This window comes from Chiloscyllium plagiosum, unplaced genomic scaffold (genome assembly GCF_037043375.1).
Source record: "Chiloscyllium plagiosum isolate Xiang-an unplaced genomic scaffold, Cpla_swu_hap1 HiC_scaffold_42, whole genome shotgun sequence".
NCBI classification, from domain to species: Eukaryota; Metazoa; Chordata; class Chondrichthyes; order Orectolobiformes; family Hemiscylliidae; genus Chiloscyllium; species Chiloscyllium plagiosum.
Window position 1 is genome coordinate 19,891,504 of NW_028270180.1, and position 19,105 is coordinate 19,910,608.

General features: G+C 41.7%; 1 protein-coding gene across 1 annotated transcript in view; it reads left to right on the forward strand.

Annotated features, from left to right (window-relative positions):
• The window catches only part of LOC122542619 (nuclear receptor ROR-alpha A), an 873,418-nt gene that overhangs the window by 636,789 nt on the left and 217,524 nt on the right, over positions 1–19,105 (forward strand). The window lies entirely within an intron of this gene.

Here is a 19,105-nt window from a genome sequence, read left to right on the forward strand (position 1 = left end):
GTTCATGGTGTTCAGTACAAATGATGCTGGAACACAGAGAGTGTTAATCGTGCTGAATGTGAATAAAGCCACCACACTGTGAGTGTTATTGATGTTCATTGTGACTGAAGATGGAACACAGTGATGGTTAATGCTGTTCAGTGCAAATGATGCTGGAACACAGTGAGTGTTAAAGGTGTTCTGTTCGAATGAAACTGGAAATCATTGAGTGTTAATGGTGTTCAATGTGAATGAAGCTGGAACACAGTGAGTGTTAATGTTGTTAAGAGTGAATTGAGCAGGAACACAGTGAGTGTTAATGGTGTTCAGTTCGAATGCAGCTGGAACACAGTGAGTGTTAATGATGTGCAGTGTGAATGAGGCAGGTACACAGTGAGTGTTAATGGTGTTCAGTGTGAATAAAGCTGGAACGCAGTGAGTGTTAATGGTGTTCAGTGTGAAAGTGGCAGGAACACAGTGAGTGTTAATGATGTTCAGTGCGAATAAAGCTGGAATACAGTGAGTGTTAATGGTGTTCACTCTGAATGAAGCATGAACACAGTGAGTGTTATTGGTGTTCAGTGCGAATGAAGCTGGAACGCAGTGAGCGTTAATGGTGTTCAGTGCGAATGAAGCTGGAACACAGTGAGTGTTAATGGCGTTCAGTGTCAATGCAGCTGGAACACAGTGAGTGTTCATCGTGTTCAGTGCAAATGATGCTGGAACTCAGTGAGTGTTAATGGTATTGAATGTGAAAGATGCAGGAACACAGTATGTGTTTCTGTTGTTCAGTGTGAATCAGGCAGGAACACAGTGAGTGTTAATGGTGTTCAGTGTGAATGAAGCTGGAACGCAGTGAGTGTTAATGGTATTCACTGCGAATGAAGCTGGAACACAGTGAGTGTTAATGGCGTTCAGTGTCAATGCAGTAGGAACACAGTGAGTGTTCATGGTGTTCAGTACAAATGATGCTGGAACACAGAGAGTGTTAATCGTGCTGAATGTGAATAAAGCCACCACACTGTGAGTGTTATTGATGTTCATTGTGACTGAAGATGGAACACAGTGATGGTAAATGCTGTTCAGTGCAAATGATGCTGGAACACAGTGAGTGCAGTGTGAATAAAGCTGGAACGCAATGAGTATTAATGGTGTTCAGTGTGAATGAAGCTGGAACGCAGTGAGTGTTAATGGTGTTCAGTGTGAATGAAGCTGGAACGCAGTGTGTTAATGGTGTTCAGTGTGAAAGTGGCAGGAACACAGTGAGTGTTAATGATGTTCAGTGTGAATAAAGCTGGAATACAGTGAGTGTTAATGGTGTTCAGTGTGAATGAAGCTGGAACGCAGTGAGTGTTAATGGTGTTCAGTGTGGATGAAGCAGGAACACAGTGAGTGTTAATTGACTACAGTGTGAATGATGCAGGAACACAGTGAGTGTTAATGGTGTTCACTATGAATGAAACAGGAACACAGTGAGTGTTAATGGTGTTCAGTGTGAATTGTGCAGGAATACAGTGAGTGTTAATGGTGTTCAGTGTGAATGTAACATGAACACAGTGAGTGTTAATGGTGTTCAGTGCGAGTCAAGCTGGAATACTGTGAGTGTTAATGGTGTTCAGTATTAATGAAGATGGAACACAGTCAGTGTTAATGATATTCAGTGTGAATGAAGCAGGAACACAGTGAGTGTTAATGGTGTTCAGTGTGAATGAAACAGGAATATAGTGAGTGTTAATGGTGTTCAGTTCGAATGAAGCAGGAACACAGTGAGTGTGAATGGGTGTTCAGTGTGAATTCAGCAGGAACGCAGTGAGGGTTAATGGTGTTCAGTGTGAATGATGCTGGAACACTGTGAATTAATCAGGAACTGAGTGAACGTTAAGGGTGTTCAGTCTGAACGCAGCAGTCACATAATTGAGGCAATGACACAATGATTGTCAATGGTGTTCGATGTAAATGAGGCAGGAACACAGTGAGTGTTTATGGTGTTCTCTGTGAATGTAGCAGGAACACAGTGAGTGTTCATGGTGTTCACTATGAATGAAGCAGAAACACAGTGAGTGTTAATGGTGTTCAGTGTGATTTGAGGAGGAACACAGTGAGTGTTAATGGTGTTCAGTGTGAATGTGGCAGGAATACAGTGAGTGTTCATGGTGTTCAGTGCGAAAGAAGCTGGAACACAGTGAGTGTTAATGGTGTTCAGTGTGAATGAAGCTGGAACACAGTGAGTGTTCATGGTGTTCAGTGCGAATGAAGCTGGAACACAGTGAGTGTTAATGGTGTCCAGTGTGAATGTAGCAGGAATACAGTGAGTGTCCATGGTGTTCAGTGTGAATGATGCTGGAACCCAGTGAGTGTTAAAGGTGCTCAGTTCAACTGAAGCTGTGTGTAAATGGTGTTCACTATGAATGAAGCAGGAACACAGTGAGTGTTAATGGTGTTCAGTTTGAATGAGGCAGGAACACAGTGAGCGTTAATGGTGTTCAGTGTGAATGTAGCAGGAACACAGTGAGTGTTAATGGTGTTCAGTGTGAATGAAGCTGGAACACAGTGGGTGTTAATGGTGTTCAGTGTGAATGAGGCAGGAACACAGTGAGTGTTAATTGTCTACAGTGTGAATGATGCAGGAACACAGTGAGTGTTCATGGTGTACACTATGAATGAAGCAGGAACACAGTGAGTCATAATGGTGTTAAGTGTGAATTGAGCAGGAACACAGTGAGTGTTAATGGTGTTCAGTGTGAATGTAGCAGGAACGCAGTGAGTGTTAATGGTGTTCAGTTCGAATGAAGCGGGAACACAGTGAGTGTTAATGGTGTTCAGTGAGAATGAAGCTGGAACACAGTGAGTGTTAATGGTGTTCAGTGTAAATGTTGCAGGAACACAGTGAGTGTTAATGGCGTTCAGTGTGAATGTAACATCAACACAGTGAGTGTTAAAGGTGTTCAATTCAAATGAAGCTGGAAAACGTTGTGTGTAAATGGCGTTCAGTGTGAATTAGGCAGGAACACAGTGAGTGTTAATGGTGTTCAGTGCGAATGTAACAGGAACACAGTGAGTGTTAATGGTGTAAAGTGTGAATGAAGCTGGAATACATTGACTGAGTGTTTTGTGGCACTGAGTGTGAATGAAGCCGGAATACAATGAGTGTTAATGGTGTTTAGTGTGAATGAAGCTGGAATACTGTGTTAATGGTGTTCATTGTGAATTGAGCAGGAACATAGTGAGTGTTAATGGTGTTCAGTTCGAATGAAGCTGGAACACAGTGAGTGTTAATGGTGTTCAGATTGAATGAGGCAGGAAAACAGTGAGTGTTAATGGTGTTGAATGTCAAAGATGCAGGAACACAGTGAGTGCTTATGGTGTACAGTGTGAATGAAGCTGGAATACATTGACTGAGTGTTTTGTGGCACTGAGTGTGAATGAAGCTGGAATACAATAGTGTTAATTGTGTTCAGTGTAAATGAAGCAGGAACACAGTGAGTGTTTATGGTGTTCAGTGCAAATGACGCAGGAACACAGAGAGTGTTAATGGTGCTGAATGTGAATAAAGCCACCACACTGTGAGTGTTATTGATGTTCATTGTGACTGAAGATGGAACACATTGATGGTTAATTCTGTTCAGTGCAAATGATGCTGGAACACAGTGAGTGTTCAAGGTGTTCTGTTCGAATGAAGCTGGAAATCATTGAGTGTTAATGGTGTTCAATGTGAATGAAGCTGGAACACAGTGAGTGTTAATGGTGTGCAGTGTGAATGAGGCAGGTACACAGTGAGTGTTAATGGTGTTCAGTGTGAATAAAGCTGGAACGCAATGAGTGTTAATGGTGTGCAGTGTGAATGAAGCTGGAACTCAGTGAGTGTTAATGGTGTTCAGTGTGAAAGTGGCAGGAACACAGTGAGTGTTAATGATGTTCAGTGCGAATAAAGCTGGAACACAGTGAGTGTTAATGGTGTTCAGTGCGAGTGAAGCTGGAACACAGTGAGTGTTAATGGTGTTCAGTGCAAATGAAGCTGGAACGCAGCGAGTGTTAATGGTGTTCAGTGCGAGTGAAGCTGGAACACAGTGAGTGTTAATGTACATGGGAATTCAGCAGGAACTCAGTGAGTGTTAATTGTGTTCAGTGTGAAGGAAGCTGGAAGGCAGTGAGTGTTAATGGTGTTCAGTGCGAATGAAGCTGGAACACAATGAGTGTTAATGGTGTTCAGTGCGAATGCAGCTAGAACACAGTGAGTGCTAATGGTGTTCAGTGCGAAAGAAGCTGGAACACAGTGAGTGTTAATGGTGTTCAGTGTGAATGAAGCTGGAGCACAGTGAGTGTTAATGGTGTTCAGTGTGAAGGTAGCAGGAATACAGTAAGTGTTAATGGTGTTCAGTGCGAATGCAGCTAGAACAGAGTGAGTGTTAATGGTGTTCAGTGTGAATGAAGCAGTAACACAGTGAGTGTTAATGGTGTTCAGTGTGAATGAAGCAGTAACACAGTGAGTGTCCATGGTGTTCAGTGTGAATGGTGCTGGAACCCAGTGAGTGTTAAAGGTGCTCAGTTCAACTGAACCTGATAAACGTTGTGTGTAAATGGTGTTCACTATGAATGAAGCAGGAACACAGTGAGTGTTAATGGTGTTCAGTTTGAATGAGGTAGGAACACAGTGAGTGTTAATGGTATTCAGTTTGTATGAGGCAGGAACACAGTGAGTGTTAATGGTGTTCAGTGTCATTGAAGCTGGAACACAGTGAGCGTTAATGGTGTTCAGTGTGAATGTAGCAGGAACACAGTGAGTGTTTCTGGTGTTCAGTGTGAATGAAGCAGGAACAGAGTGAGTGTTAATGGTGTGCAGTGTGAATGAAGCTGGAACACAGTGAGTGTAAATGGTGTTCAGTGTGAATGAAGCAGGAACACAGTGAGTGTTGATGGTGTTCATTGTGGATGAAGCTGGAACACAGTGAGTGCTAATGGTCTGCAGTGTGAATGAAGCAGGAACACAGGGAGTGAATGTTAATCGTGTTCAGTGCAAATGAAGCAGGAACACAGTGAGTGTTAATGGTGTTCATTGTGAATCAAGCTGGACCACAGTGAGGGTGAATGGTTTTCATTGTGAATGAGGCAGGAATTCAGCAAGTGTTAATGGAGTTCAGTGTGAATGAAGCAGGAACACAGTGAGTGTTAATGGTGTTTTTGTGAATGAAGCGGGAACACAGTGAGTGTTAATGGTGTTTTTGTGAATGAAGCGGGAACACAGTGAGTGTTAGTGGTGTTCACTATGAATGAAGCAGGAACACAGTGAGTGTAAATGGTGTTCAGTGTAAATGTAGCAGGAACACAGTGAGTGTTAATGGTGTTCAGTTTGTATGAGACAGCAACACAGTGAGTGTTAATAGTGTTCACTATGAATGAAACAGGAACACAGTGAGTGTTAATGGTGTTCAGCGTGAATTGAGCAGGAATACAGTGAGTGTAAATGGTGTTCAGTGTGAATAAAGCTGGAACACAGTGAGTGTTTATGGTGTTCAGTGTGAATGTAGCAGGAACACAGTGAGTGTTAATGGTGTTCAGTTTGTATGAGACAACAACACAGTGAGTGTTAATGGTGTTCAGTGCGAGTGAAGCTGTAATACAGTGAGTGTTAATGGTGTTCACTATGATGAAGCAGGAACCCAGTGAATGTTAATGGTGTTAAGTGTGAATTGAGCAGGAACACAGTTAGTGTTAATGGTGTTCAGTGTGAATGTAGCAGGAACACAGTGAATGTTAATGGTGTTCAGTGTGAATGTAGCAGGAACACAGTGAGTGTTAATGGTGTTCTGTGTGAATGAAGCAGGAACACAGTGAGTGTTCACTATGAATGAAGCAGGAACACAGTGAGTGTTAATGGTGTTAAGTAAATGAGGCAGGAACACAGTGAGTGTTAATGGTGTTCAGTGTGAATGTAGCAGGAACACAGTAACTGTTAATGATGTTCAGTGTCAATGTATCAGGAACACAGTGAGTGTTAATGGTGTTCATTGTGGATGAAGCTGGAACACAGTGAGTGTTAATGGTCTTCCGTGTGAATGAAGCAGGAACACAGTGAGTGAATGTTACTCGTGTTCAGTGTGAACGAACCAGGAACACAGTGAGTGTTAATGGTGTTCAGTGTGAATGTAGCAGGAACACGGTAAGTGTTAATGGTGTTCAGTGTGAATGGAGCAGGAACACAGTAAGTGTTAATAGTGTTCACTGTGAATGAACCCAGTGAGCGTTAATGTTCGTCATTGTGAATGAAACTAGTACACAGTGTGTGTTAATAGTGTTCTGTGTAAATGTAGCAAGAACAGGAAGTGTTAATGGTTTTCAGTATGAATATAGCAGGAACACAGTGAGTGTTAATGGCGTTCAGTGTGAATGAGGCAGGAACACAGTGAGTGTGAATGGTATTCAGTATGAATGAAGCAGGAACTAAGTGAGTGTTAATGGCGTTCAGTTGGAATGAAGCTGGAAATCATTGAATGAGTGTTAACAGTGAGTGTTAACGGTGTTCAGTGTGAATGGATCAGGTACCCAGTAAGTGTTAATGGTGTTCAGTGTGAAAAAGCTGGAACACAGTGATTATTAATGGTGTTCAGTGTGAATGAAGCAGGAACACAGTGAGTGTTAATGGTGTACAGTGTGAATGAAGCAGGAACACAGTGAGTGTTGATGGTGTTCACTGTGAATGTAGCAGGAACACAGTGAGCGTTAATCGTGTTCAGTGTGAATGAATCAGGAAGGCAGTGATCATTAAGGGTGTTCTGTGTTAATGCAGCAGTAACATAAATGAGACAGTGACACAGTGATTGTCAATGGTGTTCAATGTAAGTGAAGCAGGAACACTGTGAGTGTGAATGATGCTGCGCGTGAAAAAAGCAGGAACACAGTGAATGTTTATGGTGTTCAGTGTGAATGAGGCAAGAATACAGTGAGAGTTGATGGTGTACAGTGTGAATGAACCAGGAACACAGCGAGTGTTAATGGTGTTCAGTGTGAATGAAGCAGGAACATAGTGAGTGTTAATGGTGTTCAGTTTGATGGAAGCAGAAACACTGAGTGTTAATGGTTTTCAGTGTGAATGAAGCTGGAACACAGTGAGTGTTAATGGTATTCAGTGTGAATCAAGCTGCAACACAGTGAGTGTTAATGGTGTTCTGTGTGAATGAAGCTGGAACACAGTAACTGTTAATGGTGTTCAGTGTCAAAGTAGCAGGAACAGAGTGAATGGAAATGGTGTTCAGTGTGAATGCAGCAGGAACCCAGTGAGTGTTAATGGTATTCAGTGTGAATGAAGCTGGAACACAGTGAGTGTAAATGGTGTTCAGTGTGAATGAAGCTGGAACACAGTGAGTGTTAATCGTGTTCAGTGTGAATGAAGCAGGAACACAGTGAGTGTTAATGGTGTTCAGTGTGAATGAAGATGGAACACAGTGAGTGTAAATGGTGTTCATTTTGGATGATGCAGGAACACAGTGAGTGTCAATGGTGTTCAGTGTAAATGAAGCAGGAACACAGTGAGTGTTAATGGTGTTCAGTGTGAATGAAGCAGGAACATAGTGAGTGTTAATGGTGTTCAGTTTGAATGAAGCAGAAACACTGAGTGTTAATGGTTTTCAGTGTGAATGAAGCTGGAACACAGTGAGTGTTAATGGTATTCAGTGTGGATGAAGCTGGAACACAGTGAGTGTTAATGGTGTTCAGTGTGAATGAGGCAAGAATACAGTGAGTGTTAATGGTGTTCAGTGTGAATGTAGCAGGAACACGGTAAGTGTTAATGGTGTTCAGTGTGAATGGAGCAGGAACACAGTAAGTGTTAACAGTGTTCACTGTGAATGAACACAGTGAGCGTTAATGGTCGTCATTGTGATGAAACAAATACACAGTGTGTGTTAATAGTATTCTGTGTAAATGTAGCTAGAACAGGAAGTGTTAATGGCTTTCAGTATGAATGTAGCAGGAACACAGTGAGTGTTAATGGCGTTCAGTTCGAATGAAGTTGGAAATCATTGAATGCTAATGGTGCTCAATGTGAATGAAGCTGACACACATTGAGTGTTAACATAGTTCATTGTGAATGCATCAGGAACCCAGTAAGTGTTAATGGTGTTCACTGTGAATGTAGCAGGAACACAGTGAGTATTAATGGTGTTCAGTGTGAATGACGCAGGAACAGAGTGAGTGTTAATGGTGTTCAGTGTGAATGAAGCAGGAACACAGTGAGTGTTAATGGTGTTCAGTGTGAATGAAGATGGAACCCAGTGAGTGCTAATGGTGCGAATAGCAGGAACACAATAAGTGTTATTGGTGTTGAGTGTGAATGAAGCAAGTACACAGTGACAGTTAATAGTGTTCAGTGCAAATGTAATAGGAACAGTAAGTGTTAATGGTGTTCAGTGTGAATGAAGCAGGAATACAGTGAGTGTTAATGGTGTGCAGTGTGAATCAAGCTGGAACACAGTGAGTGATATTGCTGTTCAATGTGAATGAAACATGGAACACAGTGTGTTAATGTTGTTCAGTGTGAATGAAGGTGGAACACAGTGAGTATTAATGGTCTACAGTATGAATGTAGCAGGAACACAGTGAGTGTTAATGGTGTTCAGTGTGAATGAAGCATGGAACACAGTGAGTGTTAATAGTGTTCAGTGTGAATGAAGCTGGAACACAGTGAGTGTTAATGGTGTTCAGTTGGAATGAGGCAGGAACACAGTGAGTGTTAATGGTGTTCAGTGTGAATGAAGCTGGAACGCAATGAGTGTTAATGGTGTTCAGTGTGAATGAAGCTGGAACACAGTGAGTGTTAATGGTGTTCAGTGTGAAAGAAGCTGGAACGCAATGAGTGTTAATGGTGTTCAGTGCGAATGAAGCTGGAACATAGTGAGTGTTAATGGTGTTCAGTGTGAATGAAGATGGAACGCAGTGAGTTCTAATGGTGTTCAGTGCGAATAGCAGGAACACAATGAGTGTTATTGGTGTTCAGTGTGAATGAAGCAGGTACGCAGTGACAGTTAATAGTGTTCAGTGTAAATGTATTAGGAACAGTAAGTGTTAATGGTGTTCAGTGTGAATGAAGCTGGAACACAGTGAGTGATAATGGTGTGCAGTGTAAATGAAGCAGGAATACAGGAAGTGTTAATAGTGTACAATGTGACTGTTGCAGGAACACAGTGAGTATTAATGGTGTTCAGTTTGAATGAAGCAGGAACACTGTTCATTGTTTTCAGTGTGAATGAAGCTGAAACACAGTGAGTGTTAATGGTGTTCAGTGTGAATGTAGCAGGAACACAGTGAATGTTAATGGTGTTCAGTGTGAACATAGGAGGAACACAGTGAGTGTTAATGGTGTTCAATGTGAATGTAGCAGGAACACAGTGAGTTTTAATGGTGTTCAGTGTGAATGAAGCTGGAACACAGTGAGTGATAATGGTGTGCAGTGTGAATGAAGCAGGAATACAGGAAGTGTTAATGGTGTACAGTGTGACTGTTGCAGGAACACAGTGAGTGTTAGTGGTGTTTCGTGTGCATGAAGCTGGAAAACAGTGAGTGATAATGGTGTTCAGTGCTATTGAAGCATGGAACACAGTGACTGTTAATCATGTTGAGTGTGTATGAAGCTGGAACACTGGGAGTGTTAATGGTGTGAAGTGTGAATTAATCAGGAACTCAGTGAACGTTAAGGGTGTTCAGTGTGAATGCAGCAGTAACATAACTGAGGCAGTGACACAATGATTGTCAATGGTGTTCAATGTAATTGAGGCAGGAACACAGTGAGTGTTAATGGTACTGAGTGTGAATGTAGCAGGAACACAGTGAGTGTTAATGGTGTTCAATGTAAATGAAGCAGGAACACAGTGAGTGTTAATGACGCTGCGTGTGAAAGAAGCAGGATCACAGTGAGTGCTCATGGTGTTCAGTGTGAATGAAGATGGAACCCTGTGAGTGTTAATGGTGTTCAGTTCGAATAGCAGGAACACAGTGAGTGTAAATGGTGTTTAGTGTGAATAAGCAGGTACGCACTGAATGTTAATAGTGTTCAGTGTATATGTAATAGGAACAGTAAGTGTGAATGGTTTTCAGTGTGAATGAAGCTGGAACACAGTGAGTGATTAATGCTGTTCAGTGCAAATGAAACATGGAACACAATGATTGTTAAAGGTGTTCAGTGAGGATGAAGCTTGGACACAGTGAGTGTTAATGGTGTTCAGTGTGAATGAAGCTTGGAACACAGTGAGTGTTAATCATGTTCAGTGTGTATGAAGCTGGAACAATGTGAGTGTTAATGGTGTGAAGTGTGAATGAGGCAGGTACACAGTGAGTGTTAATGGTGTTCAGTGTGAGTGAATCTGGAGCACAGTGAGTGTGAATGGTGTTCAGTGTGAATGAAGCAGGAACACAGTGAGTGTTGATCGTGTTCAGTGTAAATGAAGCAGGAACACAGTGAGTGTTAATCGTGTTCAGTGTGAATGAAGCAGGAACACAGTGAGTGTTAATCGTGTTCAGTGTGAATGAAGCATGACAACAGTGAGTGTTAATGGAGTGCAGTCCGAATGAAACAAGAATATCGTGAGTGTTCATGGTGTTCAGTGTGAATGAAGCAGGAACACAGTGAGTGTTAATGGTGTTCAGTGTGAATGAAGCTGGAACACAGTAAGTGTTAATGGTGTTCAGTGTGAATGAAGATGGAACACAGTGAGTGATAATACTGTTCAGTGTGAATGAAACATGGAACACAGCGAGTGTTAATGGTGTTCACTTTGAATGAAGCAGGAACACTGATTGTTCATAAGGTTCAGTGTGAATGAAGCTGAAACACAGTGAGTGTTAATGGTGTTCAGTGCGAATGAAGCTGGAACACAGTGAGTGTTAATGGTGTTCTGTGTGAATGAAGCTGGAACACAGTAACTGTTAATGGTGTTCAGTGTCAAAGTAGCAGGATCACAGTGAGTGTAAATGGTGTTCAGTGTGAATGCAGCAGGAACCCAGTGAGTGTTAATGGTATTCAGTGTGGATGAAGCTGGAACACAGTGAGTGTTAATGGTATTCAGTGTGGATGAAGCTGGAACACAGTGAGTGTTAATGGTTTTCAGTGTGAATGAAGCTGAAACACAGTGAGTGTTAATGGTGTTCACTGAGAATGAAGCTGGAACGCAGTGAGTGTTAATGGAGTTCAGTCCGAATGAAGCTGGAACACAGTGTGTGTTCATGGTGTTCAGTGTGAATGAAGCAGGAACACAGTGAGTGTTAATGGTGTTCAGTGTGAATGAGGCAGGAACACAGTGAGTGTTAATGGTGTTCACTGTGAATGTAGCAGGAACACAGTGAGTGTTAATGGTGTTCAGTGTGAATGAAACAGGAACATAGTGAGTGTTAATGGTGTTCAGTTTGAATGAAGCAGAAACACTGATTGTTAATGGTTTTCAGTGTGAATGAAGCTGGAACTCAGTGAGTGTTAATGGAGTGCAGTCCGAATGAAACAAGAATATCGTGAGTGTTCATGGTGTTCAGTGTGAATGAAGCAGGAACACAGTGAGTGTTAATGGTGTTCAGTGTGAATGAAGCTGGAACACAGTAAGTGTTAATGGTGTTCAGTGTGAATGAAGATGGAACACAGTGAGTGATAATACTGATCAGTGTGAATGAAACATGGAACACAGCGAGTGTTAATGGTGTTCACTTTGAATGAAGCAGGAACACTGATTGTTCATAAGGTTCAGTGTGAATGAAGCTGAAACACAGTGAGTGTTAATGGTGTTTCGTGTGTATGAAGCTGGAACAATGTGAGTGTTAATGGTGTGAAGTGTGAATGAGGCAGGTACACAGTGAGTGTTAATGGTGTTCAGTGTGAGTGAATCTGGAGCACAGTGAGTGTGAATGGTGTTCAGTGTGAATGAAGCAGGAACACAGTGAGTGTTAATCGTGTTCAGTGTGAATGAAGCAGGAACACAGTGAGTGTTAATCGTGTTCAGTGTGAATGAAGCATGACAACAGTGAGTGGTAATGGTGTTCAGTGTGAATGAAGCTGGAACGCAGTGAGTGTTAATGGTGTTCAGTGCGAATGAAGCTGGAACACAGTGAGTGTTAATGGTGTTCAGTGCTATTGAAGCATGGAACACAGTGACTGTTAATCATGTTGAGTGTGTATGAAGCTGGAACACTGGGAGTGTTAATGGTGTGAAGTGTGAATTAATCAGGAATTCAGTGAACGTTAAGGGTGTTCAGTGTGAATGCAGCAGTAACATAACTGAGGCAGTGACACAATGATTGTCAATGGTGTTCAATGTAATTGAGGCAGGAACACAGTGAGTGTTAATGGTACTGAGTGTGAATGTAGCAGGAACACAGTGAGTGTTAATGGTGTTCAATGTAAATGAAGCAGGAACACAGTGAGTGTTAATGACGCTGCGTGTGAAAGAAGCAGGATCACAGTGAGTGCTCATGGTGTTCAGTGTGAATGAAGATGGAACCCTGTGAGTGTTAATGGTGTTCAGTTCGAATAGCAGGAACACAGTGAGTGTAAATGGTGTTTAGTGTGAATAAGCAGGTACGCACTGAATGTTAATAGTGTTCAGTGTATATGTAATAGGAACAGTAAGTGTGAATGGTTTTCAGTGTGAATGAAGCTGGAACACAGTGAGTGATTAATGCTGTTCAGTGCGAATGAAACATGGAACACAATGATTGTTAAAGGTGTTCAGTGAGGATGAAGCTTGGACACAGTGAGTGTTAATGGTGTTCAGTGTGAATGAAGCTTGGAACACAGTGAGTGTTAATCATGTTCAGTGTGTATGAAGCTGGAACAATGTGAGTGTTAATGGTGTGAAGTGTGAATGAGGCAGGTACACAGTGAGTGTTAATGGTGTTCAGTGTGAGTGAATCTGGAGCACAGTGAGTGTGAATGGTGTTCAGTGTGAATGAAGCAGGAACACAGTGAGTTTTGATCGTGTTCAGTGTAAATGAAGCAGGAACACAGTGAGTGTTAATCGTGTTCAGTGTGAATGAAGCAGGAACACAGTGAGTGTTAATCGTGTTCAGTGTGAATGAAGCATGACAACAGTGAGTGGTAATGGTGTTCAGTGTGAATGAAGCTGGAACGCAGTGAGTGTTAATGGTGTTCAGTGCGAATGAAGCTGGAACACAGTGAATGTTAATCGTGTTCAGTGTGAATGAAGCAGGAACACAGTGAGTGTTAATCATGTTCAGTGTGTATGAAGCTGGAACACAGTGAGTGATAATACTGTTCAGTGTGAATGAAACATGGAACACAGCGAGTGTTAATGGTGTTCACTTTGAATGAAGCAGGAACACTGATTGTTCATAAGGTTCAGTGTGAATGAAGCTGAAACACAGTGAGTGTTAATGGTGTTCAGTGCGAATGAAGCTGGAACACAGTGAGTGTTAATGGTATTCAGTGTGAATCAAGCTGGAACACAGTGAGTGTTAATGGTGTTCTGTGTGAATGAAGCTGGAACACAGTAACTGTTAATGGTGTTCAGTGTCAAAGTAGCAGGATCACAGTGAGTGTAAATGGTGTTCAGTGTAAATAACGTAGGAACACAGTGAGTGTTAATGGTGTTCAGTGTTAATGAAGCGGGAACACGGTTAGTGTTAATGGTATTCAGTGTGGATGAAGCTGGAACACAGTGAGTGTTAATGGTCTTCAGTGTGGATGAAGCTGGAACACAGTGAGTGTTAATGGTCTTCAGTGTGAATGAAGCAGGAACACAGTGAGTGTTAATGGTGTTCAGTGTGAATGAAGCTGGAACACAGTGAGTGTTAATGGTGTTCAGTGTGAATGAGGCAAGAATACAGTGAGTGTTAATGGTGTTCAGTATGAATGTAGCAGGAACACGGTAAGTGTTAATGGTGTTCAGTGTGAATGGAGCAGGAACACAGTAAGTGTTAATAGTGTTCACTGTGAATGAACACAGTGAGCGTTAATGTTCGTCATTGTGAATGAAACAAGTACACAGTGTGTGTTAATAGTGTTCTGTGTAAATGTAGCAAGAACAGGAAGTGTTAATGGTTTTCAGTATGAATGTAGCAGGAACACAGTGAGTGTTAATGGCGTTCAGTGTGAATGAAGCAGGAACACAGTGAGTGTAATTGGTGTTCATTTTGGATGATGCAGGAACACAGTGAGTGTTAATGGTGTTCACTGTGAATGAAGCAAGAACACAGTGAGTGTTAATGGTCTTCAGTGTTAATGAAGCAGGAACACAGTGAGTGAATATTACTCGTTTTCAGTGCGAATGAAGCAGGAACACAGTGAGTGTTAATGGTGTTCAGTGTGAATGAGGCAAGAATACAGTGAGTGTTAATGGTGTTCAGTGTGAATGTAGCAGGAACACGGTAAGTGTTAATGGTGTTCAGTGTGAATGGAGCAGGAACACAGTAAGTGTTAACAGTGTTCACTGTGAATGAACACAGTGAGCGTTAATGGTCGTCATTGTGATGAAACAAGTACACAGTGTGTGTTAATAGTATTCTGTGTAAATGTAGCTAGAACAGGAAGTGTTAATGGCTTTCAGTATGAATGTAGCAGGAACACAGTGAGTGTTAATGGCGTTCAGTTCGAATGAAGCTGGAAATCATTGAATACTAATGGTGCTCAATGTGAATGAAGCTGACACACATTGAGTGTTAACATAGTTCATTGTGAATGCATCAGGAACCCAGTAAGTGTTAATGGTGTTCAGTGTGAAAAAGCTGGAACACAGTGAGTATTAATGGTGTTCAGTGTGAATGAAGCCGAAACACAGTGAGTGTTAATGGTGTTCAGTGTGAATGAAACTGGAACACATTGAGTGTTAAAGGTGTTCAGTGCGAATGAAGCTGGAACGCAGTGAGTGTTAATGGTGTTCAGTGTGAATGAATCAGGAACACAGTGAGTGTTATTGGTGTTCAGTGCGAATGAAGCTGGAACACAGTGAGTGTTAATTGTGTTCAGTGTGAATGAAGCAGGAACACAGTGAGTATTAATGGTGTTCAGTGTGAATGAAGATGGAACACAGTGAGTGATAATACTGTTCAGTGAGAATGAAATATGGAACACAGCGAGTGTTAATGGTGTTCACTTTGAATGAAGCAGGAACACTGATTGTTAATGGTTTTCAGTGTGAATGAAGCTGAAACACAGTGAGTGTTAATGGTGTTCACTGAGAATGAAGCTGGAACGCAGTGAGTGTTAATGGAGTTCAGTCCGAATGAAGCTGGAACACAGTGTGTGTTCATGGTGTTCAGTGTGAATGAAGCAGGAACACAGTGAGTGTTAATGGTGTTCAGTGTGAATGAGGCAGGAACACAGTGAGTGTTAATGGTGTTCAGTGTGAATGAAACAGGAACATAGTGAGTGTTAATGGTGTTCAGTTTGAATGAAGCAGAAACACTGATTGTTAATGGTTTTCAGTGTGAATGAAGCTGGAACGCAGTGAGTGTTAATGGAGTGCAGTCCGAATGAAACAAGAATATCGTGAGTGTTCATGGTGTTCAGTGTGAATGAAGCAGGAACACAGTGAGTGTTAATGGTGTTCAGTGTGAATGAAGCTGGAACACAGTAAGTGTTAATGGTGTTCAGTGTGAATGAAGATGGAACACAGTGAGTGATAATACTGATCAGTGTGAATGAAACATGGAACACAGCGAGTGTTAATGGTGTTCACTTTGAATGAAGCAGGAACACTGATTGTTCATAAGGTTCAGTGTGAATGAAGCTGAAACACAGTGAGTGTTAATGGTGTTTCGTGTGTATGAAGCTTGAACACAGTGAGTGTTAATGGTGATCTGTGCGAATGAAGCTGGAACACAGTGAGTGTTAATGGTATTCAGTGTGAATCAAGCTGGAACACAGTGAGTGTTAATGGTGTTCTGTGTGAATGAAGCTGGAACACAGTAACTGTTAATGGTGTTCAGTGTCAAAGTAGCAGGATCACAGTGAGTGTAAATGGTGTTCAGTGTGAATGCAGCAGGAACCCAGTGAGTGTTAATGGTATTCAGTGTGGATGAAGCTGGAACACAGTGAGTGTTAATGGTATTCAGTGTGGATGAAGCTGGAACACAGTGAGTGTTAATGGTCTTCAGTGTGGATGAAGCTGGAACACAGTGAGTGTTAATGGTCTTCAGTGTGAATGAAGCAGGAACACAGTGAGTGTTAATGGTGTTCAGTGTGAATGAAGCTGGAACACAGTGAGTGTTAATGGTGTTCAGTGTGAATGAGGCAAGAATACAGTGAGTGTTAATGGTGTTCAGTATGAATGTAGCAGGAACACGGTAAGTGTTAATGGTGTTCAGTGTGAATGGAGCAGGAACACAGTAAGTGTTAATAGTGTTCACTGTGAATGAACACAGTGAGCGTTAATGTTCGTCATTGTGAATGAAACAAGTACACAGTGTGTGTTAATAGTGTTCTGTGTAAATGTAGCAAGAACAGGAAGTGTTAATGGTTTTCAGTATGAATGTAGCAGGAACACAGTGAGTGTTAATGGCGTTCAGTGTGAATGAAGCAGGAACACAGTGAGTGTAATTGGTGTTCATTTTGGATGATGCAGGAACACAGTGAGTGTTAATGGTGTTCACTGTGAATGAAGCAAGAACACAGTGAGTGTTAATGGTCTTCAGTGTTAATGAAGCAGGAACACAGTGAGTGAATATTACTCGTTTTCAGTGCGAATGAAGCAGGAACACAGTGAGTGTTAATGGTGTTCAGTGTGAATGAGGCAAGAATACAGTGAGTGTTAATGGTGTTCAGTGTGAATGGAGCAGGAACACAGTAAGTGTTAACAGTGTTCACTGTGAATGAACACAGTGAGCGTTAATGGTCGTCATTGTGATGAAACAAGTACACAGTGTGTGTTAATAGTATTCTGTGTAAATGTAGCTAGAACAGGAAGTGTTAATGGCTTTCAGTATGAATGTAGCAGGAACACAGTGAGTGTTAATGGCGTTCAGTTCGAATGAAGCTGGAAATCATTGAATGCTAATGGTGCTCAATGTGAATGAAGCTGACACACATTGAGTGTTAACATAGTTCATTGTGAATGCATCAGGAACCCAGTAAGTGTTAATGGTGTTCAGTGTGAATGAGGCAAGAATACAGTGAGTGTTAATGGTGTTCAGTGTAAATGTAGCAGGAACACGGTAAGTGTTAATGGTGTTCAGTGTGAATGGAGCAGGAACACAGTAAGTGTTAACAGTGTTCACTGTGAATGAACACAGTGAGCGTTAATGGTCGTCATTGTGATGAAACAAGTACACAGTGTGTGTTAATAGTATTCTGTGTAAATGTAGCTAGAACAGGAAGTGTTAATGGCTTTCAGTATGAATGTAGCAGGAACACAGTGAGTGTTAATGGCGTTCAGTTCGAATGAAGCTGGAAATCATTGAATGCTAATGGTGCTCAATGTGAATGAAGCTGACACACATTGAGTGTTAACATAGTTCATTGTGAATGCATCAGGAACCCAGTAAGTGTTAATGGTGTTCAGTGTGAAAAAGCTGGAACACAGTGAGTATTAATGGTGTTCAGTGTGAATGAAGCCGAAACACAGTGAGTGTTAATGGTGTTCAGTGTGAATGAAACTGGAACACATTGAGTGTTAAAGGTGTTCAGTGCGAATGAAGCTGGAACGCAGTGAGTGTTAATGGTGTTCAGTGTGAATGAATCAGGAACACAGTGAGTGTTATTGGTGTTCAGTGCGAATGAAGCTGGAACACAGTGAGTGTTAATTGTGTTCAGTGTGAATGAAGCAGGAACACAGTGAGTATTAATGGTGTTCAGTGTGAATGAAGATGGAACACAGTGAGTGATAATACTGTTCAGTGAGAATGAAATATGGAACACAGCGAGTGTTAATGGTGTTCACTTTGAATGAAGCAGGAACACTGATTGTTAATGGTTTTCAGTGTGAATGAAGCTGAAACACAGTGAGTGTTAATGGTGTTCACTGAGAATGAAGCTGGAACGCAGTGAGTGTTAATGGAGTTCAGTCCGAATGAAGCTGGAACACAGTGTGTGTTCATGGTGTTCAGTGTGAATGAAGCAGGAACACAGTGAGTGTTAATGGTGTTCAGTGTGAATGAGGCAGGAACACAGTGAGTGTTAATGGTGTTCACTGTGAATGTAGCAGGAACACAGTGAGTGTTAATGGTGTTCAGTGTGAATGAAACAGGAACATAGTGAGTGTTAATGGTGTTCAGTTTGAATGAAGCAGAAACACTGATTGTTAATGGTTTTCAGTGTGAATGAAGCTGGAACACAGTGAGTGTTAATGGAGTGCAGTCCGAATGAAACAAGAATATCGTGAGTGTTCATGGTGTTCAGTGTGAATGAAGCAGGAACACAGTGAGTGTTAATGGTGTTCAGTGTGAATGAAGCTGGAACACAGTAAGTGTTAATGGTGTTCAGTGTGAATGAAGATGGAACACAGTGAGTGATAATACTGATCAGTGTGAATGAAACATGGAACACAGCGAGTGTTAATGGTGTTCACTTTGAATGAAGCAGGAACACTGATTGTTCATAAGGTTCAGTGTGAATGAAGCTGAAACACAGTGAGTGTTAATGGTGTTTCGTGTGTATGAAGCTGGAACAATGTGAGTGTTAATGGTGTGAAGTGTGAATGAGGCAGGTACACAGTGAGTGTTAATGGTGTTCAGTGTGAGTGAATCTGGAGCACAGTGAGTGTGAATGGTGTTCAGTGTGAATGAAGCAGGAACACAGTGAGTGTTAATCGTGTTCAGTGTGAATGAAGCAGGAACACAGTGAGTGTTAATCGTGTTCAGTGTGAATGAAGCATGACAACAGTGAGTGGTAATGGTGTTCAGTGTGAATGAAGCTGGAACGCAGTGAGTGTTAATGGTGTTCAGTGCGAATGAAGCTGGAACACAGTGAGTGTTAATGGTGTTCAGTGTGAATGAAGCAGGAACACAGTGAGTGTTAATCGTGTTCAGTGTGAATGAAGCAGGAACACAGTGAGTGTTAATGGTGTTCAGTGTGAATGAAGATGGAACACAGTGAGTGATAATACTGTTCAGTGTGAATGAAACATGGAACACAGCGAGTGTTAATGGTGTTCACTTTGAATGAAGCAGGAACACTGATTGTTCATAAGGTTCAGTGTGA